The sequence below is a fragment of the Tachypleus tridentatus genome, chromosome 7 (genome assembly GCF_004210375.1).
Source record: "Tachypleus tridentatus isolate NWPU-2018 chromosome 7, ASM421037v1, whole genome shotgun sequence".
Taxonomy (NCBI): domain Eukaryota; kingdom Metazoa; phylum Arthropoda; class Merostomata; order Xiphosura; family Limulidae; genus Tachypleus; species Tachypleus tridentatus.
This window is the reverse complement of record NC_134831.1, coordinates 169,316,993-169,342,093: the sequence shown is the minus strand read 5'-3', so window position 1 is coordinate 169,342,093 and position 25,101 is coordinate 169,316,993. Positions and strand designations below refer to the sequence as shown.

The window sequence follows — 25,101 nt, the reverse complement described above, 5'->3', positions numbered from 1 at the left end:
CACTTCTAATCTTCCTTATCGCACAATGAATAATATGAGGCTTAGGTTAGGCTTAAACAAAGTTCTTTGTTTCTCTCTCTACAAGATAATTTAATCTTACACCTACTCAGTGAAAACAACTCTTCACACATACAAAGTATAATTTAAAAAGGTAACTAAATCCATTTTCTCGTTTTAAGCCTAATAAGCCAAAGATATTACATTGTGTATAAATTAAACTCATATTAATGGCGTCACACATCCTTATTTATTATTATGTTTCTCTTTTCTCGTTATTTAATATGATGAAAACATCGATATCTTACTGCTTGAGCCACATCTGGTAACCGAACTCTTAAATTGAAACTTATTATTATTATTGGTTATAAGGATTACTAGATAATTATTTGGAGTTGACGGACGGTCATCTAGATTTGCCTAATTAGCTAATCACCCAAATTCACGCTGTCCCTTTACTACTGAGAGCGAGTGATTAGCTATACAGCGTCGTTGATACATGTAGTAATCAATTTGTTAAATCATAAGAGCGTGTCTAAAGAACTTCTGAATGAGACGTAGAATAATTCCATTTTCCAAAGATAATTAATCGAACTGATCAGTTTTTCATCCAATTAGATTTCAAGCTAACAAAAACAAGTTTTAAAATTCAGGAGAAACATGAGTTGTTGTTTTTTTAAGCATTACGTGAGGAAATACAGGTACAGTCAGAAGAGGGGACACTTCCGGCACTCTAAAATATTCGTTTCTTCAAAATACACAAACCATTTCTGGCAGGACAATGAGGAATAATATCCTACATAAACGCACTAAGTTTCATCAAAATCTGTTCAGTTTTGACAGAGTTATAGAGAAAAGTTGTGTGAAAAACCGATCCCCATATTAACAGAAAAGGATGTTTTGGATTGTTGTAATCTTGACCTTCCACTTTAAAGGTAGATCATAATCCAAATGATTTCTATCTTTCGTCGAAATCCGTTCAGTTATATTTTTGAGAAATCTTGCCGATGAACAAAGAAACAAAAACATTCGCAGGGGTGAAAACATAATCTCCGTTCACGTTTAGTGGCTGAGATAACAAACATATAGTCAAACGTTTTAAAGTAATCTTCTTCATTTTGAAAGTGTGGCTGAGATATCCTGCAATCCACACGATACAAAAACAACAAGGTTAGGTGTGCTCCCGAGGGCACGGCCTGGTGGTTAGGTCGCTCGACTTACAATCTGAGGGTCGTGAGTTTGAACATGCTCGCCCTTTCAGCTAACGGAATGTTATTATGTGTCGGTCAATCTGATTTCTCTTTGGTATAGAGTAGCCCAAACGTTGGCGGTGGGCAGTGTTAACTAACTTCCTTCCTTCTAGCCTTTAACTTTTAAATTATGGATGGCTATCGCGGATAACTCTCAAGTAGTTTTGAATGAAATTCGGTAGACAAACAGTCACAATCTTGGCGTAAGAAATATTAGAGGTTGATTTTGTTGTAAAGCTGTCAGTTTTCTAACAAAGATATTTAATAAAGAACAAGTAAACTTAGCTGTATTATTCTTCGTTAGAATCAATGCAATGTCTTTCAATAGTCCTTCCTTCAACAATGACATCAGTCAAATTGCTAAATTATTTAACCCAACATTATCACGTGCACAGGGAAGACAATACAGCATGAGTTCATGGCAAAACGTCTAGGATTATCGGCTGTCATCCGTCATCCCTAATTTTACACTACTGCTCGTAGAGGAAGCAACCAGTGAGCAGCACTTTCTCACCAAGCATCCAAAATAAAATCTCATCTTGAAGTGTCTACTAATTCAGAACTGTTTCTTTACGTTGAATTAATTATTGATATAAACTATTTGTCAGAGACACTACTGTGATGAACTTGACCTTTCTATTAAAGTTAATTTTTCTAATTTTTTTATTGTTATTTTTGTATAAACAAGAGAGAGGTGACGTTTCAGATTAGGTTAATTATTTTCCAGTACCTTGCCTTCTGACATTCATTAGAAATGCGTGCAAAACGAGAACCATACTTTCTAACGAAATGAGAAAATGTAAAAACAAACAGAAAGCTGCTGGCCCAATATTAGATCTTCAACTGAAGTGAGAACTTAAAATTAAACGGAAGACTATTGAAACTTCCAAATTTTCTGTTAACGCGAACCACACGAGACAGCTAGCATCGTTCAAACTGGCCAACAGGATGATCTGGTGATATAGGATTATTTAATTTGATTTTGATGAAAGAAAGCTGGTATAACTTCTAAATAAAAAAAAAGATAATATAATATAATTAAATCTATATGAATTACATTATGATGATACCCGTTGTGGTCATTATATCATCCATATATTTAGACTTCAACTAATATGGCATTTTTAACGTGAGAATCGCTAGGGACATTATTATGTTATGCATCGTGCATCTGCTTCAACTTCGAAATTACAACTTGGGGCTTTAATGTGCTGTAAGTTTCATGTAATATTGAAACTAATGACTTCTTATATATGGTTCCCTTTCTGAAGACAACGATACTACAGTGCCAAGCTATTTTGTTTTCTAATGTTTCAACGTAAATTCAGTAATCAATCGACGAATCTCCGATTGGGATATCTTCAAATGACTTATATCCTTATTCGACCTGGACTCAAAGTTCAAATTAATCGCTACACTTAAACCATCATATCTGTTTTACTTTAAATTTACATGTAAACTTCTCTCATGGTCATAACTTTCCGTTATGATTCTTTTTCGAGGATTCACATCTAAATGCTGACCTAGCTCGTGTTAAAACACATTAGTAAAGAAGTTACACAACAGACGCCAAATTTTCTACTTATAAAAAAAGAAAGCAAAAAAAAGAAGATCTGAGCTCTTCTATTCTCTCCCTCTTGCCTCTTGACCGTCACATTATAATGCCCTTACGGCTAAAAGGATCATCATGTCTCGTGCGACGGGGATTCGAACCCCTTTAGCTAGCTATGCCGGGCGTGAATGAAACCACCCATTTCATATAATTTGAACATGTGTAACGTTACTGACTATTTCACAGTACACTGCGTAGACTCTGCTGGTATCTAATCAGTCTATATAAAAAAGGAAAACCAGTTGTGTTATCTATCCATTCTAGCTAGATTTTATATAGAAAAGAAAACTGGATTTGGTCACCTAACTAGTCTATACAGATTTTATATAAGGAAAGGAATAATAGAATGACTCCTTAATTAGTATATGCACATCCTATATAAAGAAATGGATACTACAGATTGTTTACCTAATTCGTCTTAACAGATTCTGTAGAAAGAAAGGAAAATTTGATTGTTACCTAGTTAGTCTAGAGAGTCTGTATGAAAACAAAGGAAAATTAGATTAGTTACCTAATTAGTTTAGAAAGTTTCTGTACAAAGAAGGGGCATTAGATTTGTTACCTAATTAGTCTAGACACATTTTATTTTAAGAAAGGAATTCTATACTGGGCATCTAATTAGTCTATATAGGAAAAGGAATATTAGAAAGTTACTTAATTAGTCTAGATAGATTACTGTGCAGAAAGAAATACCAGACTAGTCATCTCGTTAAATGATTTAGTCTCATGGTGATAATTCACGTTAAATATTAGTTTAATATCATGTCTTTGCGACCATTTGAGCCTTGTTTCTGGCTTGAAAAAAAAAGTTTGTGAAAACGTTGAGAGAAGTGAACATAATTGTGTTCTGGACTTGCGATCCTTTTCAAAACACAGAAGACCCTCCAGTGAAGGCTTCATAGTAAGGTTGGTGTCGTCTGCATGAAGAACATTTGTTCACATCGTCTTCAAGAAAATAATAAAAACATATATATAAAGTGGATTTTTTCGTGAGCCTAATTTCTTTATTTCAGCAAATAATGGTGTAATTCTAAACTGCTCTTTGCGTATTCTCTCAAACCTCTACCAACAGAATTTGATACCCAGATGTTGATAGCGGTAATAGAATCTCTTAGGAATTGTAACATAATAGAAGAGTGAGTTCAACATTTGAGAGTCTTGTTTCGCGGGATTAAAAGCACATTCGTAATTCATCTTTTCTATGATATTAAAACATATAATTTCAAGGCAACTCTATCTGAAAACTTATAATGCATATTTTATTATAATATAAATTTATATGGGACTATATATATATATATATATATTTTGTTTTGAATTTCGCCCTATCTGCACTAGCCGTCCCTAAGTTAGCAGTGTAAGACTAGAGGAAAGGCAGCTAATCGTCACCCCCCCCCCACAGCTAACTTTTGGGTTACTCTTTTACCAGCGAATAGTGGGATTGACCGTAACATTATAATGCCCTACGGCTGAAAGGACAAGCACGTTTGGTGTAACGGGGATTCGACCCCGCGACCCTCGGATTACGAGTCGAACGCTTAACCACCTGGCTATGCCGGGCTATGTATATATATAAGTAAATAGATACTAAACGTATACATTTGACGTATATAAAAATGTATTCCGTGTTCTTCCTCGTGTACTTATTTTATTATGATGAAAAAGATGAAATCGACATTTATGGCTCAAATACACTCATATAATAAGCTCAGTGAGTGGAACTCCCAGAAACCAGTGAATATTTTTCACATAATTACTGTTTAAGTCTCAGTTCGGTCAATGGATATTTCAGAATTGAGTGAATATTTATCACACAACTACTATTTATGTCCCAGCTCAATGAGTGGAACTCCCAGAACCTGGTGAATATTTTTCACAGAATTAAGTTTAAAATTTTGGTTGAGCAAAATTCTGATACGTTTTTGGCGTACATTGCTAACATTTATTATAGTTTTAATATTAATTTCGAACTAATGATCAACAGTCTCTTCTTGTTTTAAATTATTTTCCTTTCTTATATATAGTTAATATTTGTGATAAAAGAAATGTGATAGTTCCAAAACTCCTACTTTACACTGTGTGGTGTTTTTTATTTGACTTTGCTCTCATGTATGTTTGATATTTTAGGACAATAAATAGCTCTTGTCTACTTTGACAGAGGAATTCACTGGAGAAGTACGGTTTTAGACCAGCTTTCCCTTGCTTTGTTCAGTATTACTGCTTTCCAATAGCGGAATATTTCCTGAGACGTATTTATTTTATCTTCGCTAGATCCAAGAAGAACTAACGTAAAAGCAACTAAAATCTATGATATTTTATCTTCAAAATAATACCGGATAAAACTGTACCATTTTACATTGTCTAAACAATATAAAACTTATAACCATGTAGAGCCTTCTTTCAGACATCATATTACGTTTCTAAATCACTTTAATTCTTTTTCTAAGGAATTCATGAACACGATCCGTTATAGCGGCGTTATAACTGTAACAGTCAATTTTACTCTTTCGATATAAGTAGCCGAGTGGGCTGTGCGTGATGCCGACTGGTTGTATTCTCACTGATCATCTATACTTAATTTTAGAATCTCTAATTCCGAAGATTTAGTCCAGATGTCACATCAGATGTTCTCTCAAGATCACAATGAAAATACAGTTGGTAATCTTCCCCCCATTAAAACCCCCAGAATGAACTTTAGATAATTTTCTAACATGCCTAACACCACATCACTAAATATTTGTCATTTTATAAAAATATCAGAAAATGTCTTTTTGTTCCTACGAATATAAGACAATGAACGTCTCGTTGTTGCAACGAATATAACAAAAAAAAAAAGATGTATTTTTGTTTCTACGAATGTTTTGTTTATACTAATATAAGATAATGAATGTTTTGTTGTCGCAACATAAATCCAGTTTTACAGTCGCCAACAGCAAGACATTTATAATTGAATTTATGTGTAGATAAATTTATTTCACAAATAAATATATTTTTTTCAAAATAATTCTACATGATTTTTTTCTTTTAGGTACGAGTATTCATTTAATGTTTAGAAATCCCATAGAATCAACATAGCTGTAATTAAAAAAATATTTCATTTCCTGTTACGTCATATTCATAACCCATAGCCGACCTTTATCAAGAGATCAAACTGTTTAATGAAACCAATGCAATATCCAATTAGTTTTCTTCTGTAAAGATGAAATTCATAAGGTAAGATTGACAGATAACATAATTGAGTATTTCTTTTTCCATCTTACTTTGTGCTTGAGAAACAAGAAGAAAGAAAAAATATTGTATTTTTTATTACACATTGGTTGTATGGGCATTTTTAGTATATCTTTAGATAATATTGAATATATAGTTAGGTTTTCTTTCGTATTCCCAAAACACATGATCTGTTTACGGGTAGAAAAGAAAGACGTCATCTTTCTTCTTTTAGGGTTATAAGCCACCGAAAAAAACATGATTTTAACTGTTGTCTAAGGAAAATACACGAAGAATAAATAAATGAAAAATGTGTAATAATTAAACATTTTCAATCAAGTAATGATTTATTTGTTTCTAAATGTTGATTTATTCAGATTGTTTCCGACTTCCATATAAAAAGGACAACAATTCATGTGATGCAACAACCTGAATGAAATTGTTATACGACAACTCATGATGTTATCTACTTCTAAACAACATTCAACAGTAAGTGACTGTGTTACTCACTTTTCAACATTATGCAACTATGTTACACTTAAAAAGTACGTGACTGTACTACTTTTCAACAGTATGTGACTGTGTTACTCACTTTTCAATAATATGTGGCATTGTTACTCACTTTTCAATAGTATGTGAGTGTGATACTTTTCAACAGTATATGAGTGTGTAACTCACTGTTCAACAGTATGTGACTGTGTTGCTCAGTTTCAATAGTATGTGACTGTGTAAGTCACTATTCAGCAGTATGTGACTGTGTTACTCACTTTCAACAGTATGTGACTGTGTTACTCACTTCCAGCAGTATGTCACTGTATTGCTCACTTTTTAACATTATCTGACTGTGTTACTTTTCAACAGTATATGACTATGTTACTAACTGTTCAACAGTATGTGACTATGTTACTAACTGTTCAACAGTATGTGACTATGTTACTAACTGTTCAACAGTATGTGACTGTGTTACTCACTTCCAACAGTATGTGACTGTATTGCTCACTTTTTAACATTATGTGACTATGTTACTTTTCAACAGTACGTAACTGCATTACTTTCAACAGTATGTGACTGTGTTTCTCACTTTTCGAAAGTATGTGACTGTGTTACTCACTTTCAACAGTATGTGACTGTGTTACACACTTTCAACAGTATGTGACTGTGTTGCTCACTTTTCAATATTATGTGACTGAGTTACTCACTTTTCACCAGTTTGTGACTGTGTTACTTAATTACAACATATGTCACTATGTTACTCACTTTTCAAGAGTACGTGACTTCCAACAGTATGTGACTGTGTTGCTCACTTTTCAATATTATGTGACTGAGTTACTCACTTTTCACCAGTTTGTGACTGTGTTACTTAATTTCAACATATGTCACTGTGTTACTCACTTTTCAAGAGTACGTGACTGTGTTACTCACTTTCAACAGTATGTGGCTGTGTTACTCACTTTTTAGCAATATGTGACTAACCCCTAATTTTGTAAAGGTAAAACTCTCAAAAATTTTATTAAATACACAAACATTATCCAACATTTACAGAAAAAACTACATAAAGCCATGTTGAACACGAAATACAAAGAACTACGTGACTTACAAAAACAATAAATGAACCTAGACTATCAACTGGCATGCTGCATTGAACCAGAGATTTACGGATTTATACAACGAAACATAAACCAAATCAACACTAGAAATGACAGAGACAAAAAGATCTGCCACAACAAAAAACTAGAAAAACTAAGATGCAAACAACAGAAAAGACACAAACACGAGCAATCATTGATTAATCACCATAATTAACAAATCCGACCAACAATTAAACACAGACAAGATAATTAACAAAGGACTCAACTTCGCAATGGCACCTAGGTACATTCCAACCATAGAAATCAAAACATGTTTAGAAGACCAAGCCAAGAGACTTGTGATACTTTCTACAGAAAACAAAAACAAGAAAACAACCAAAAACAACCAACAGAAAGAAGACAACTTAAATAATTTTATTGACATCCAACAGCTAAACTTCCCAGGAAAAATTAAAAATTTATATTTTCCAGAAACATCTAAAAACATCTTAAACGAATTTTTCAAAGAATTTTCTCACAAAACCATCATCATAATTTCACAAAACAGAAAACTGAAAAACAATCTTACAAAAAGAGACATTAGTTCTATTAGAAGCCTAAAACAAGACAAAAACATAACAATTCTAAAAGTAGATAAAGGAAGCGCTATAGTCATAATGAACACGAATGAATACATTGAAAAAATGATGGAGATCCTATCAAACACTAACAAATTTAAACCAAAACACACAAATATAATAAAGATACACGAAACGCAACTAAACAAAATACTACTAAAAATGATTAAAAACAACACAATTTCACAAACACTTTATTCCTACCTACGTAAAACCGACTCACGCACACCACAATTATACGGCATCCACAAACCTCATAAACCAGATTGTCCATTACGACCAATAATGTCTACATATGAATCGTTTAATTACAATCTTGGTAAATACATAGTATGGGCATTCTTCAACTATGTAACATCAGCCAGCTCATTCATCAAAGACTCTTTTAATTTCAAGTCTAATCTTACTCAACTTAATCATAAAGCCTTAATGGCCAGTTTCGATGTTATATCCCTCTTTACAGAAGTTCCAACCACTGAAGCCTGCAAGATAGCCTTAGAACTCTATATCCGAGACCCTAACCGAACTATAGACATACCCAGTAACCAGTTAGCAACTCTCATAGAATTCACCACGATAAAGACAAACTTCATGTTCAACAACCAAAACTATATACAAACAAATGGCCTAAGCATGGGCAACCCAGTATCACCAGTTCTAGCCAATATTTTTATGACACAAGTTGAAACACAGGCAATTAACACAGCATTACATCCACCACTATACTGGTACAGATATGTAGATGACACGGTTGCGGGATTCAAATCTACAGAACACATACTTAATTTTTTCAATCACATTAACTCTATACATTTCAACATTAACTTCACATGTGAACAGGAAGAAAGCAATCAAATATCATTTCTTAACCTCAAAATTACAAGAACTGACACACAATTCAAAACAGAAATCCACCGAAAAATCACCCATACTGGACTATACATTCCTTGGGACTCAGCACATGAAACAATACAAAAACTCAACATACTAAGAAACCAAATAAACACAGCCATAAAACTATGCTCACCAGATAAAATTAACGATGAATTAGACAAAATAAAACAATACTTCATCAACATCAATAAGTTTTCTCCACAAACCGTAGAAAACATTATACGCACACACCTAGACAGAAAGCAAAATCAACCAACTAAAGTAAATATATCTCACGAATCAAAAAATCACGAAACCATATACTGCTGTATACCATATATTTCTGACATCAGCAAACAAATAACCAACATTTGGCAAAAATTAGAAACAAAATATGACATTCCAGTTAATACCAAATTTATTCAAAAACCAGGCACAAAACTGAGGTCTATACTATGTAAGAAGTACACTGACAAACACCACACCAACATTATTTATAAAATACAATGTGGTAACTGCCACGACTTCTATATTAGAGAAACAAGTAGAAAAATGGAAACCAGATTCAAAGAACATAAAAAGTCACCTTCACACGTTTTAGAACACTGCAAGTCAAATAAACAAAACATAACCATAGAAAACACTCAAATACTAAATAAAGAAACAAACATAAACAAACGCAAAATTAAAGAACCCTTACTTATACAACAACTTAAACCCAAAATAAACCAATACAAAGGAACACCTTTATAGCTATATTAAAAATAATAAAATAAATAATATAAAATTATATATTCAAATATCTATCTCTTTATTCCGACCCTCAGTTACACAACCCATTTCAAACATGTGGTCAGCTTCCGGTCAGTTACCTCTTTCTTTCTTTGTGAACCTGACGATGACCGAAGAAGGTCGAAACGTTGTTCGCTCCTTTACGTAAAATATTTTCTCAACCCAAACGAGCTGTTTATGCATATGGTATGTGGTTGTGTTACTCACTTTTCAACAGCATGTGTCTGTGTTACTCACTTTCAACAGTATGTGGCTGTGTTACTCACTTTCCAACAGTATGTGACTGAGTTTCTCACTTTTCAACAGTGTGTGACTGTATTACTCACTTTTCAACAGTGTGTGACTGTATTACTCACTTTTCAACAGTGTGTGACTGTATTACTCACTTTTCAATAGTATGTGGCTGTGCTACTTACTTTCCAACAGTATGTGACTGTGTTACTCACTTTTCAACAGTATGTGACTGTATTACTCACTTTTCAACAGTATGTGGCTGTGTTACTTACTTTGAACACTATGTGGCTGTGTTACTCACTTTTTAGCAATGTGTGACTGTATTACTCACTTTCCAACAATATGTGACTGTATTACTCACTTTTCAACAGTATGTGGCTGTGTTACTTACTTTGAACACTATGTGGCTGTGTTACTCACTTTTTAGCAATGTGTGACTGTATTACTCACTTTCCAACAATATGTGACTGTATTACTCACTTTTCAACAGTATGTGGCTGTGTTACTTACTTTGAACACTATGTGGCTGTGTTACTCACTTTTTAGCAATGTGTGACTGTATTACTCACTTTCCAATAGTATGTGGCTATGTTACTCACTTTCCAACAGTATGTGAATGTGTTGCTCACTGTTCAACAGTATGTGACTGTGTTACTGTTCAGAAATGCACACTCTTTTAAATACATCAGACACAGTGTGTTTATAGCAATGTTTGTGCACGACGGCTATTCCCTTTGATGAAAATATAAATTCTACTACGTTTAGTGATTCTCTCTGAGTATGATATGTTAAGAATATATATGCTCGATAGAAGTGTAAGTTACTTGAGGAAATAGTTTTATTGTGGTACATTTAGCTTAGCTCATTTGGTTAGACAATGATGCTATGATTTTATTTGTGGAAAGGGGTACTATGACTCATCTGTTTTATTAAGCAATATGGAAGAGAATAAAAAGTACGAAAGAATTAGAAATTGCGAATTGCCATTGAAAATGAGGTGTTAACTAATTCTTAATGAAGTCGAGTTTATTTGGAGGAATGCTGCTAGTTGTATTGTGAACAGGGAGGAGGGTGGAGGGGTGAAATAAACAGTTTATTTGGAGGAATGCTGCAAGTTGTATTGTGAAAAGGGTGGAGGGGTGAAATAAATAGCTTATTTGGAGGAATGCTGCAAGTTGTATTGTGAAAAGGGAGGAGGGTAAAGGAGTGAAATAAACAGTTTATTTGAGGCCTATAAATGCACAAAATTTGCACAAGGACTTTCAGAAGGTTGTTAAAAGAAATACGACTAAGAAAAACATACTTAAAGAGGATATGACATAAAGAGATTGGCGCCGGCTAGAAGGAGCTATTTGATTTTCTAAAAGCGTTTTCTTATTGATTTATTGGTTACAGCCAATACGAGGACAGAGTATGGTATCACCTTTAGGTTGAGAGTGTATAACAGGCATTCTCATTGGAACTTAGGCTCAGTGAGTAAGTAAATCTGTTAATGTTACAGTTAAGGTATACTGTGTGTGCGGGAAATAAAAGTAGATTTAGTTTTCTGTTATTGTTGAACATAATAAAAACCAGTTTTATGTCTTATTTGATGGTTGAATATGATAAAAACCAGTTTTCGTGTAGCAATATTTAGTATAGAAAAACATATAAGTTACTCATTAAATTTTCTGACTTCTTTCTTACCCTCATAGACCCACAATTTCATAATAATAATTATTAAACATCTTTTAGAAAACTTGCACTTTTCATATATCTACATCAGTAACATTCTTATAAGTTTAATTAATTTCGAAACCCTATCCCACCTCTTGCTTCGACACCTATTAAACTATACATTATCTTTGTTATCCATAACTTAGAAGACTTATACATACTTGGTATGTATTTCAAGCCTTATTTCAAGCACATCAACCTAAAAATAACCCTTGTTATCCATTACTTAGTAGACCCTTATTTCAACCATACAAACCTTGGAGTAACCCTTGTTATACATACTTTGTAGACCCTTATTTCAACCAAACAAACCCTGAAATAATTCTTTTTATCCATACTTAGTAGACCCTTATTTCAACTACTTTCAAAATATTTCCAAATATCTTAGAATTTGATAAAATGGCCAGTACCACAAATTGTAGAACTATTAATAGTTTAAATAGGCATTGACAATGAAATTCCTTTCTTTTTGAACTGACGTCTGACAAAATGCTATAAATATGAACAATTTAATCCTGCCTGCATTCATTTCAAATATTTTTTTTTCTTTCGTCCAGTAACTTATTCACCGAAGAAACAGCATCTGGTTTCTTTCTCGCATCTTTTAGCTCAATGATAGCGAAGAACTGCGCACGCGCACCGTATCTACTTTGGCAATAAATCTTTCTTTCATTGATCAAAACATGGCTAGTCGGCCAGTGAGAATTGATCCAAGCATTGTTGAGCAGACCGGAATGCCACAGTCTCAAAAATGAACTTGTAACTGGAATTTTTTTTTTTTTTTGCTCGATAATCTATTCCTGCTTGGAGAGGCATTAATAACTAGTTTGCGTTTTTAGGTTCGTTTTGTAATATTACTAATCCATCTAGAAATATCCTTGGTAACGCGTGACTTCCTTTCTTTATAAAATTTCTTTATGATATGCTCGCATCACTTATTCTTTATTTCTCCATATCGTCTTTATATTCTCAGCATTCTTACATTTTAATATCTATATTAACTTTCATTTCTGAACGTTCTTGTATCTTAATTTGTTGCATCAACTTTCATTTCTGAACGTTCCTGTGTCTTAATTTGTTGCGTCAACTTTTGTCTTATTTCCTATGTCAGCTTCTTTTTTGTGGTCGTCCATGTTCTATTTAGTTTTCATTTCTGTTCGTTCTGTTTTGCTTTCTGTATGAAGTTGCTAATCGCTAAGTATAATTTTTAAACATTTGTTTCGCTCTCTCTGAACCTTCTCTTAATATATTTATAGCTTCCTCCATTTTCCTTTTCACTATTCTGATCCTTGTCTATTTTCAATTCCATTCCATCTTTAGTGACGTCTCTCTTTCAGTATACTCTTTCATCATAACTAGTTATTTTACTTTAGCAGAAGATTCTAACATTCAAAGAAATGCCTTCTGGGAAGTAACTCGTAGCACACAGATCTGAAAAGTCATTTTTATACGTCTCTGGTCTGTAATGTGCAATGGAGAAATTAAAAAGAATATCATATATATAAAACGTTTTTTATAACAAATAATAGAGCCTTGGATGTTTCTGGCGTCCAACTACTTCATATTAAGAAACAAGTTTATTTTTTGATTTAAAGATGGAAAGAAAAACACCCAATACCAACGAATATATATATATATATACGTTTATGTTTATTTATATTGTAGTTACATATGTTTATATACATTGTAGATTTTTGTACTTGTTTTTAAGCAGCGTCTTGTGACCATCGCGGGCACTAACCCCAAATATTAGTGTTTATAAGCCTTGTTGGTTACAAGGCAAATTTAGGCTGTTAAATGTTGTAGATTTTGTTAGCTAGTAGACACGTAATCTGAAGGACGCGGGTTCGAATCCCCGTCGCACCAAACATGCTCGCCTTTTCAGCCGTCGGGGCGTTATAATGTTACCGTCAATCCCACTATTCGTTGGTAAAAGAGTAGTCCAAGAGTTGTTGGTGGGTGGTGATGACTAGTTGCCTTCCCTCTAATCTTATACTGCAAAATTTGGGACGGCTAGCGCAGATAACCCTGGTGTAGTTTTGCGAGAAAGTACAAAAAACAACAACAAGCAGCTAATAGATAACGTAGTAGGGGTTTTACTGAACAGTTTTATGAAGCTATTAGAGATACTTCTGAAAACAGAGTTCTTGGTTTTTTGCTTTCTTCGTATGTGTTAGTTAAATATTTGCCTGATTGAAACACCATAAACGTGTGTAGGTTTCATAGCTAAATAGCTCATATGGTAGTGATGGTGTCATACAAGTAAAACACGTATAGGCCATTCCAATAGAAGTGCGCTGTATATATAGTGAAATTAAATAATTATATCTAAATTAAGCTAAATGAATAAACAAAATCATGATGAAGGCTGCGTTAAAAACAACAGATCCCAACCTCTGATTAATTATATTATAGCCATACAATTTTTCACGTCGTATACAAAATCACATTAACATGAAATAAAATACGCTGCAATTTTTTTTAAAAAGGATCCTATGGTACAAGCTACAATGTGGGACTGTAAAATGTATCCTTGATTTTGGAGGTGACTACGAACTGGTGGTTAAGACTGATAGACAGTGTATCCCCACCGCAATGTGGATCCTACTTCAGTAGCAGTCACCTCCAAAATGAAGGATACATTTTACAGTCCCACGTTGTAGCTTGTACCCTAGGATCCTTTTTAAAAATATGCAGCGTATTTTATTTAATGTTGATGTGATTTTGTGTATCACTTGAAAATTGTATGCCTATAATATGTATGTATGTATATCAAAGTTATTAATGCTTTTGCAGTAATCATCTAGCAACAGTTTCCATGGCCAGGTGGATAAAGCATTCGACTCGTGATCTGAGGGTAGCGGGTTCGAATCCCTGTCACACAAACCATCCTCGCCCTTTCAAACATGAGGGCGTTATAATGTAACGGTCAATCCTACTATTCGTTACTAAAAGAGTAGCTCAAGAGTTTGCGGTGGGTGGTGATGACTAGCTTCCTTCCCTCTAGTCTTACACTGTTAAATTAGGGACGGCTAGCGCAGATATCCTTCAAGTAGTTTTGCGCGAAATTCAAAACAAACAAACCAAACAATTTCCATCTTTTTGCTGCTTGAGATTCTTAAAAGTGTAGAATATATAAAAAAAAAACCACTTATGCTTTTAATTTCCTAGTTTCTGGTGATTAGGACTTTCGACTCGCAATCTGAGGACCACAGATTCTAATCCCCATCACCGAGCATGCTGGTTCTTTCAGGCGTGGGAAGCGTTATAATGTGACGGCCAATCTCATTATTCGTTACTAAAAAAGTAGCCCAAGAGTTGGCGGTGAATGATGTTTACTAGTTCTCTTCCCTTTAGTCTATCGCTACTAACTTAGGAACTACTAGCGCAGATAGTCCTTGTGTATCTTTGCGCAAGCCCTTCAGTGAGGCAACGATATGTCTGCATACGTATGCTGCTAGAAATCTGGTTTTTATACACCTGGTGGGCAGAGCAAAAGTAACTCTTGTGTAACTAAAAAAAATAACTCCTAATTACTAATTTTAGTGCTCCTGGGTGTAAATATGGCTTTATTACCATGAAAAATTAACGTCCTAAGCTACATCTGAATTATTTTTTATTAAATGAGACAAAATATTCACGATGTAAGGAAATGACGAGTTCTAATAACATCTTTAATTAGCTCTATAAATTTGTTTGTTTGTTTGTTTTAGAATTTCGCACAAAGCTACTCGAGGGCTATCTGCGCTAGCCGTCCCTAATTTAGCAGTGTAAGACTAGAGGGAAGGCAGCTAGTCATCACCACCCACCGCCAACTCTTGGGCTACTCTTTTACCAACGAAAAGTGGGATTGACCGTCACATTATAACGCCCCCACGGCTGAGAGGGCGAGCATGTTTGGCGCGACTCGGGCGCGAACCCCCAGATTACGAAGCGCACGCCTTAACGCGCTAGGCCATGCCAGGCCTAGCTCTATAAAACTACAACTTAAGGGAATAATAGCATGAAATACGCGGTGCTTAACTCTTTATTTAGTTAGGTTTGTTTTATATAATAATAGTAAAAAACGTTGTCAAACACAACTGAAGGACATCATATTGCCAACAAACCGTGTTTAACTCTATTTAGTTAGGTATATTTCAAATAATGACTGTATATTCCTGTGCTTTGAATTTACGTAATATTGAAACTTTTTGACGTGGTTTCATCAACGTGTTTCTTACAAATTGTGGTTTGAAATTCGGAGGGGTATGAGTGAAATCAATTGGTTTCATCATGAGAGAAGAAGTTAGCCTGTGTCTACATTAGAGACTACGTTATCAACTTGATGACATGTCTTTATTAACCACAAAGTGAGATTCTTTGTTGATAATTACGAGTAGTTTAAAAATTATTTTAGTTAAACTATTGGCTTTAGTGTTACAAGGAAATACTAATTCACTACTTAATTTGATTACCTCATTAAGTAGAATGTTAGTATGTAATGACCTAATATCTAAACTTTTAATGTGTACAAATCAATCACATTACGTGGGTTTGACGAAGTTAGAGAAACCAAAGTCACGGTCATGTCCGTCCGAATTTAAAACTCTAGTTCTGTGGTGCACAAAGTCCGACCCGCGATATCCAACGGGAAAGTCAAACATAGAGAGTTGGTGCCTGCGCGAAAATGAAGCGCTATAAAAGAATATGCATTAGATTAGATAATGGATGGTTCCATATTTGTGTCTAGCAATAAAGAAAATTTAATAAGCAAATCTCGTTAATGCATAGGCATTTAATCATTGGCGCAATGACGTGATACAGTGGAGCGCCATTAAGCCGCGGACCAGTAAACCGCGAAATCGCTTAAGCCGCTGTAGCAAGTCTTGTGAGCGAGGATTATCGCGGCTCACCGCTAATTTAAGAACGTGTAAAAACGCGACTTACGAATTTAATCCTGGCTTTATAAATTCAAAGGTGTATATATATAAAAAGGATTTGCTTTAATTTGGGAAATAAATAAAATATATTACAATAGAAATCGACCGTTAATCTACCTTATCCGCTCTCTATGTCAGCTTTATGGAGGCCGCCATTGTTATCGAATCACACCTCTCCATACATTAAAGTTAATCCGCGGTAAATCCGTGAAAAAAGTGATCAATAATTGAAATATTATTTTTAATTCGAAAATCCGATATAATGATCACGGATGAGGCTCTTCGGCGGAGCTGTTGGCGACTTCGGCTTTTCAGTCACAATGGTTTAAGCCGCGGTTAAGCAGGTTGACCACCCAAATACCGCGGCTTAACGGCGCTCCACTGTGTTTCCGTAATTACGAAATCTCACGCGTTCCAATTCTTCTTCGAGATTTACTTACGAGCCTTATTTTGATATTTTGTAACAAAAATGGCAACTAATCGTAAAAGAAGCGTTGACGACGAAAACCGGCAGTTTTATGATGATTGGACTGCGCAATACTGTTTTGTTCAACAACAGAAGAACGTGATTTGTCTGCTGTGTCATTCGACAGTAACAGTGGCGAAGGTATCCAGTATGAAGCGTCATTATGAGTCGAAGCATAAAGATTTCCACAACGTTGTTGATGGACGAACAGCTCGAATTGGATCTCTGCGGCGGTCGCTGAATCACCAGCAGAACGTTTTCTCCAAGCAGTCAGCAGATTTAGGTGCAGCATGTGAGGTCAGTTACGATATTTCGTTGATGATAGCGAAATCTGGCCGACCGTTCACTGATGGTGATTTTGTCAAGCAATGTATGATTACTGCATCGGCAAAGTTGTGTCCGAAAGCAGTTAACAAGCTATAAACGGTGGCTTTGAATCGTATGACAGTTCAACGAAGAACTTCGCACCTCTCAGCAGACGTGACAAGGCAGCTTACAAATAAAGCAGCCAACTTTGTCTACTTCTCTTTGGCAGCAGACCAGTCGACTGACGTCAGTTCAACAGCACAGCTACTAGTTTTTGTTCGTGGTGTGTCGTGATTGTTTGATATCAGAGGAACTAATCAGCATGGGTTCCATGAAGGGCCAGACAACTGGGTCTGCTCTATTCGAAAAGACAGTACGACTGTGTAGTAGTGTTTCATTGGATTTCACGAAACTGGTGTGACAACTGATGCAGAGATGCCAACCATTATCATTTGAGCGTAATCATTATGATTTTGGTGTGTACATTACGACTATACGCTCATACAGACAAATATTACGACTTGTTGCAACTCCCAAATTATTATATATTATACAGGCCCATACAATAGTGATAAATTGTTCCCCCAGGGCTTGAAAGGGGTGAAAAGAAAATTTCTAGTGAGATACAAATAAATTTTGATAATAAATAAAAGACATAGTCCAAATGGCTACTTGCGATAATCATGTTTGTGCTTGAAATAATAAAAAAAATATTTGTATCTCCGACGTCTACCAATAGTTTGAGTGCGGTGCTTTTCCATACTGAGTACAAGGGGAATCCATAGTTACGTCATCAGTGCTTATCAGCCAATCAGCGCTCGCGTAGATGGATATTTCTCGTTTTCTAAGCGGCATAAAAACACCAATGCGATCGTTCACAAGTTGGGGAAAAAGAGACCTCGTTCACCTGATTGTTTTGTTTCTGGCAAATCTAAAAGGACTAAAACTGTAAATCAAAAATTTAGGAAAGAGTATAGTGCAAAATATCCGCTCATTGCATCAAAAGTCAGTGACAGTCATGCGTTTTGTACAGTTTGTCACATTGATGTTAACACAAGATGGCTATCACTTGGTGTGCCTCAACAGAATATTGAACATGTGAAAGCCATTGAAGAGGTATTTTCACTGTGAAAAGGAAAAACTAGATTCAAAAGGATCTAAACGTGCAGCTCAGTCAGGTAGCAAGACTTTAAAAGTCGACATCCTCTCAGCCACACAGGGACACAAGACAACAGTCTCCAAAAGCAGACAAAGAAACATTTTATATAACTCAATATATGTTTAGACAGTCTGACCTTGAACTAAAGAAGAGACAATCAATGAAAAAAGAGAAGAAAATGAAAGCTAGAAAGGAAGTAACCAAGAAAAGTTATGTGCAGAGCAAGTTAGATAAGTTAACAGTTTTCTTAAACAAAATGAACTTGTTATTTTGTCTTTTTCTTCAGCCTGCAATTCCTCTATTTGAGCAAGCCAATTTGATATTGCAAAGAGAAGAACCTTGTATACACATTATGCATAGAACTCTGATTACACAAGTTAAAAATATACTTGTCAGATACATCAAGCCAGAATATTTTGAAGGCAACACCACTGAACTTGACTACAACAATAAATCCTTACACAAATCTGATGAGGCAGTTTCTATTGGAAATGCTGCCAAGGAATACATTGTTAAATATAAAAAGGACCTGGACCTGATCAGCTTCTATACCAGTATCAAGAAATACTATATTGCAGCTACAAATTACATGATGAAACATTTCCCTCTAAATGATGAACTTCTGATTCACGCAGAGGTTGCTGATCCAAAACTGAAAGTCAGCATAGATTTCTTTTCTCTATGCTTCTTCATAAACAGGTATCCTGTCCTTGTATTGACATGAGCACGACACTATTGACAAGTTGGAAGGGCAATATTTGAACTATCAAATTGATAGTTTTTCAGAAACTGTCCTTCAGTTGAATGTTGACAAGTTTTGGGTTTAACTGTCTACAGTTAAGGATGGAAATGGCAACCAAAAGTATGGTATTCTGTGTAGGTTATCCTTGGAATTCTTACAAACTTCCATTCTAATGCTGACAGTGAAAGGATATTTAGTTTAGTGACTAAAAACAAAAGCAAGTTCAGACCAAACTTGAGCTCCTCAGTTTTGAGCAGTATTATAACGCACAAGATGTGTATGCAGTCAAATGGACAATGTTGTTATAACTCCCAACCATCCAAAGACCTTCTCATGAAGGCAAAGGCTGCAACAGCTGCAAAACTATTTCAATAAGTGTTATAAACATGATATAAACTAGTCCTTACACAAAGGTTTTTTCTGCTTACTGTTTGTGCATGTTCAATGTTGTTTTACTAGTATGTTTGTCACTTTGAACTAAACAAGACATAATTTCAAAATAAATTTTTAAAACTTATTTATTAAATACACAAAACAGTCATAAATAAGCAATCTATAGCAGTAATAAATAATAATAATAATAATAGTTATAATAATAATATAATAACAAACAGCTTGGAGACATTGGTCAGGCCTAGTAGCCGCAAATGATAAAGGGTTCTGTCTACAATCATTAAGCTCAGTCATTTGAAATAGTTGGCATCTCTGCTGATGGAGCACCAGCCATGGCCGGAGAAAGTAGCGAGCTGGTAGCACTGTTGATGAAGCATCGAGGAAAGCAGAACAGACAGTTGGTGAAGTTGCACTGTATTATTCACCAACAGAACCTGTGCAGTAAAGAACTTGATTTTCAGGCACTGATGGCATTAGTGACGAAAACCATTAATTTCATCAAATCACGAGAGCTCAATCGCCGTCAGTTTCAAAGTCTTCTCGAAGAAATTGATTTAGACTATGGTGACCTTGTGTATCACTGTGAAGTACGCTGGCTGAGTCGAGGGAAGATGCTCAGAATATTCTGGGAGTTGATTGACGAGGTGATAGAATTCCTCAGAAGCAAGAACAAAGACCCAAAAGTGATTTCCATGACTGATCCAGCATGGCAAGCTGATTTGACTTTTCTGGTCGACATGACACAACACTTGAATGATCTCAATTTGAAGTTGCAAGGCAAAAATCAGCTTGTCTGTCAGCTTGCAAATCACGTCTCAGCTTTCAGGAAAAAATTGCAGTTGTTTCGGCAGCAAGCAGCATCAGGCAACTTCGTTCACTTTCCCACATTTCAGTCACAGCTACAGAAGAATCAGGACATTGACACACAAGTTTATGTTGGGAAGCTAGGTACCTTGATTCAATCCTTCAACTCACGGTTTCATGACTTTGACCAATGCAGATTGTTGATGAAACTTTTTGCTGATCCGTTCAGTGTGTCAGTGGATGACTTGTCAGCAGAATATCATCTCGAACTTACTGACCTCTAGGCATCTGATGAATGTACGCGCTATTTACCGAGAAAACAGTTTGCTTGACTTCTACAAAACGTTGCCTGATACATTTGCTAATCTGAAAGAGAACGCACTTGTCCACACCAACATGTTTGGCAGCACGTACTGCTGCGAACAGGCTTTCTCGCATATGAAACTGAACAAAAACAGCACTCGCAATCAGCTGACTGATCATCAGGAAGCAGCCTTGCGTCTTTCAACGTCAAACATCAAGCTGGACATTTCTAAGCTCGTAGATGGCATGCAGCACCATCCATCGCACTGACTTTGTGACAGTTGACGTATCATAACATTTCTTAGAATAATGTGCAAACTCTTTGATGTAGTGTATTTGTGTGTTCTTAAATGTGATGTCCATCTTGTGTGAAACAACTGTGGGACGATTTTAATCTTCACTTTTTGTGACCCCCAACGGTTACGAGAAGTCTGTTTGTGGCCCCTGACTCAAAAAGTTTGTGCACCACTGCTCTAGTTTATAAGAGATACCTTAATAAAACCCTGTCAGAAAGTTTCAATACTACGTAAATTTAAAACGCAACAGTATCGAGTTCACGGTTGAAGAAGGTAAAGAAACTAAATGGTCTAGAAGTCATCAACCGGAACGACAGGACTGCAACTAAGTGCTGCCACAAACCGACATTTTCTGTCCTGTACTTCCACTTTAGTACATTTATACCTGACTGTTACAAAACTAATTTAATAAGTATATTAGTCCATAGAAGATATATAAACTTACCAGCTATTATAGTTATTTTCGTGATGAACTTATCAATACTTAAAAAATATAAATATTCGATTAAAAATTTCCTTCCCTCTAGCAGTCATCAACAAAAGTAGTTTTTTAATATATCAGTAAGGTTTACCAAATTCCTGATCTCAACGTTCCTAAATGTCCTATAACCTTGGTGTTACCTTTCACTGGTTTCCACGACATCAAACTAAAAAGTAAAATCAGAAATATTCTGCAGTCAACTTATCCCCAAGTCAGTATAAGAGTGATCTTCAACCTGAACAAACGTTTACACAATTATTTCTGTTTAAACACAAAATACCTTCTTCAAACAAATCGCTGATACTATACGTTAGTGTTCTTGATGCAGACAATTCTATATTGGATCAACAACTCAAATTTTAGCAAAAATAATAAAGAAGCATGCGTATAACAGCCCCTTCAATAGCTCTGGAATTTACAACGACTGCAGTAAAAACACCAAACGGTGAATAAAACAACAGACTCGACAAAAAATGAATGGACGCTAAGAAAAATTGAAGCACTGCTAATTCGTAACCTGCAACTTAAACTGAACAATCAACTAACTACATCACTGTATCTCAAACTATGATAAACTCATCGTGTCTGAGATGGATTAAAAAACGTAAACTTCATCCAACATGCAAGTGTCAATATTTACTGGAATGGGAAAATTATTTTGAGTAGACTAAAAATCGCCAATAAATATGTCGTACATGTAGAATAATGGTTTACTAAGATGAAGGAATTATTTGTTTATAATGAAACATTCAATCTTCTTGCATAAGTAAATTTCATATAAAAGAATTTTCATACATTCAGTTCTTTCCGACTGCGAATGTTGTTTGTCTATCAGTTCAGGTTTTCAAAAACAAAACTGAAACTATCACACAATAAAAAGCAAATCGTTTTTATCTAGTTTTGTTGGAATATTCAAAGACAACATATGTAAGAATAAATCTTAGGAAGAAGATAAAAAGATTTCCGAATATATATATATATATATATATATATATATATATATATCTTAAATATTACCTTAATGTATTCCCTTAAGCTGTATTTGAGGCTTTAGAATAAGCTTCGTATATTTTAAATACATCCTTTCTAGCTGCTTAAAAGCATACCGAACGATTATTTACACATTAAGAATTTTTTCTCGTCCTAAAGCGTTTTCTTAATCTCGTTAACTATCAATATAACTTTAATTGTATACCTACTATATTGACTTTCACAATTCTCTGATAAGAGATAGTTTTAGTTTAATAATATCTTTAAGATTCTTGTTTATCATTGGTAATGTACAACATTTGTTTTGTTAACTTGCTTGACACTTAAGAACATTTTATGAAAGAGTACGTATTTCATTAAGGTTTATGAGCAGTTCATAACCATATGGTTAATTTAGTGCACGTGTGGTTGTTTGTTAGAAACTCGGGTTTTATCTAGTGCACGTGTAGGTGTTTGTTGGAATCTCGCATTTTGTCTAGTGCACGTGTAGATGATTGTTATATAAGGTCAATGAAATTTTAAAATGTGCCTAAAATTAACTCTGTAGAAGAACAAATATCTACATTGAAGTTACCCACAGTTAGTAGTTTCATCCTGTAACAAATAAATTGGATATTGAGAAATTATCCATGGTTAATAGATTTATAACAAAAAGATGACATATTATGATTCGCTTACGTTAATTTGATTTCACTTACGTCAATTGATTTTTTGTTGTTGTCGTTTTCCTGGAGGAACGAATTAGGTCGCTCATCCAATCATTCTACAGCATCCCCACAGAGCAGCTGGGATCTCTATGGTTGCAGAAATTATATACAAAAACGAATAAAACACAAGGTGTATTCTGCACATCAGTGAAAGTTTCCATCATTCGGTTACTGCAAAAGCAATGCTGGGATTGTTTTTTAAAATACTTTCAATGTGGGAACGTTTTCTATGCTTAAATTGCACAGCTAAAGGTTAAAAGTGAATTAACTAACTAACGCTGTTTAAACTTCCTCAAGCAAGAATAGGGTTAGCTTTTGTCCATTTGTAACCATTTCTCTCTGATATACGAGCATCAAAGATATGCCAGAAATCACTGTCCGAATAGTTTAGTGGAAAACATAGACGTCTTTAACTTTAAAAGAAGTAAATATTGTACAACAACGCTTCGAACAATAAATATTGTACAACAACGCTTCGAACAATAACCCTTAAACAGTGGTTATCATCAATTGATGCTGCTAACTAGAACATTCCCGCTGTTTAAGGGTTAAAAAAACAAATCAAATGCATCATTGCCATCACAGTAGGTCTGGCATAGCCTGGTGGTTAGGGCCTTGACACAGTCCGGAGGGTTACGTATCTCAACTCGCAATATGTGGGTCGCGAGATGTAATCATCGACTCGAACATGCTCCTTATTTTCGCTGCAGAAACGTTAGATTTAATGATCAATGAGATATTTTTTGTTTGCGGTGAGTGGTACTGAGTCAATCACTTAAAAATTAGGAAGGATTACTGCAGATAGTCCTATAGTGACGTACGGCTAACTTCCCAAAACAAAAAAACAAACAAGGTATCGCAGCACGCGCTTATTCCTTCTTCCCTAGATTGGGTATATCAAAATAACATTTGTTCATAAATCATCACTTTTACTTTGTTTAAAACAGTAATGAACTATTGACAACTTAGTTGGCACACGGACTCAATGGATGATAAAATATAACAACCGTAATGACGTCGCTATACATTTTTACACTGTATTAATATTTAAAAATAAATTACTTTATTGTAATGTTGTTTTCGAGTCAACTAAATTTTACCTTCTTTTATCGTTTAAATTTGCTCAAGACTAACAAAGGTTTTGTTAAACGTAAATTCTCGCAGATGGAGGCTCCATCACCGAAGCTGGCTTGTTTTATTTATTTAAACACGACGACTATCTCTGCTATCCGTCCCTAATTTAGCAGTGCTACACTAGAGGGAAGGCAGTTAGTCATCACCAACCACCGCCACCTGTTGGGCTACTCTTTTACTAGCAATATGGACCTCACATTATAACGCCTTCTCGGCTGAAAGGGCGAGCTTATTTGATGTCAGAGATTCGAGCCTGTGACCCTCAAATGGTGCGACGAGTGTTCTAACCACCTGGCCCGCTGAGGTTGAACCAGGTAAATCGTTCAAAAAGCCGTGTTTTTTGTTTTTGTTTTTTTGTATTTGAGCAAAAAACTAACCAAAGGACAATCTGTACTCTGCCAACCATCTATAACAAAACCCAGTTTCTGGCAGCATAAGTCCACAGAACCTTCTCACAATTTTATTTAATTATATATTCATGATGATTATAAATTTTAAAAATATATTTGAA

At 34.9% G+C, this 25,101-nt stretch overlaps 1 protein-coding gene and 1 long non-coding RNA gene across 2 annotated transcripts in view; one reads left to right on the top strand and one right to left on the bottom strand.

Moving 5' to 3' along the window:
* The window catches only part of LOC143257859 (glutamate receptor ionotropic, kainate 2-like), a 33,909-nt gene that overhangs the window by 7,803 nt on the left and 1,005 nt on the right, over positions 1 to 25,101 (bottom strand). The window lies entirely within an intron of this gene.
* Positions 11,450 to 23,694, top strand: LOC143257194 (uncharacterized). Its single transcript, XR_013031731.1, has 2 exons — positions 11,450 to 11,647; positions 23,484 to 23,694. It is a non-coding gene; the product is annotated as an uncharacterized LOC143257194 (long non-coding RNA).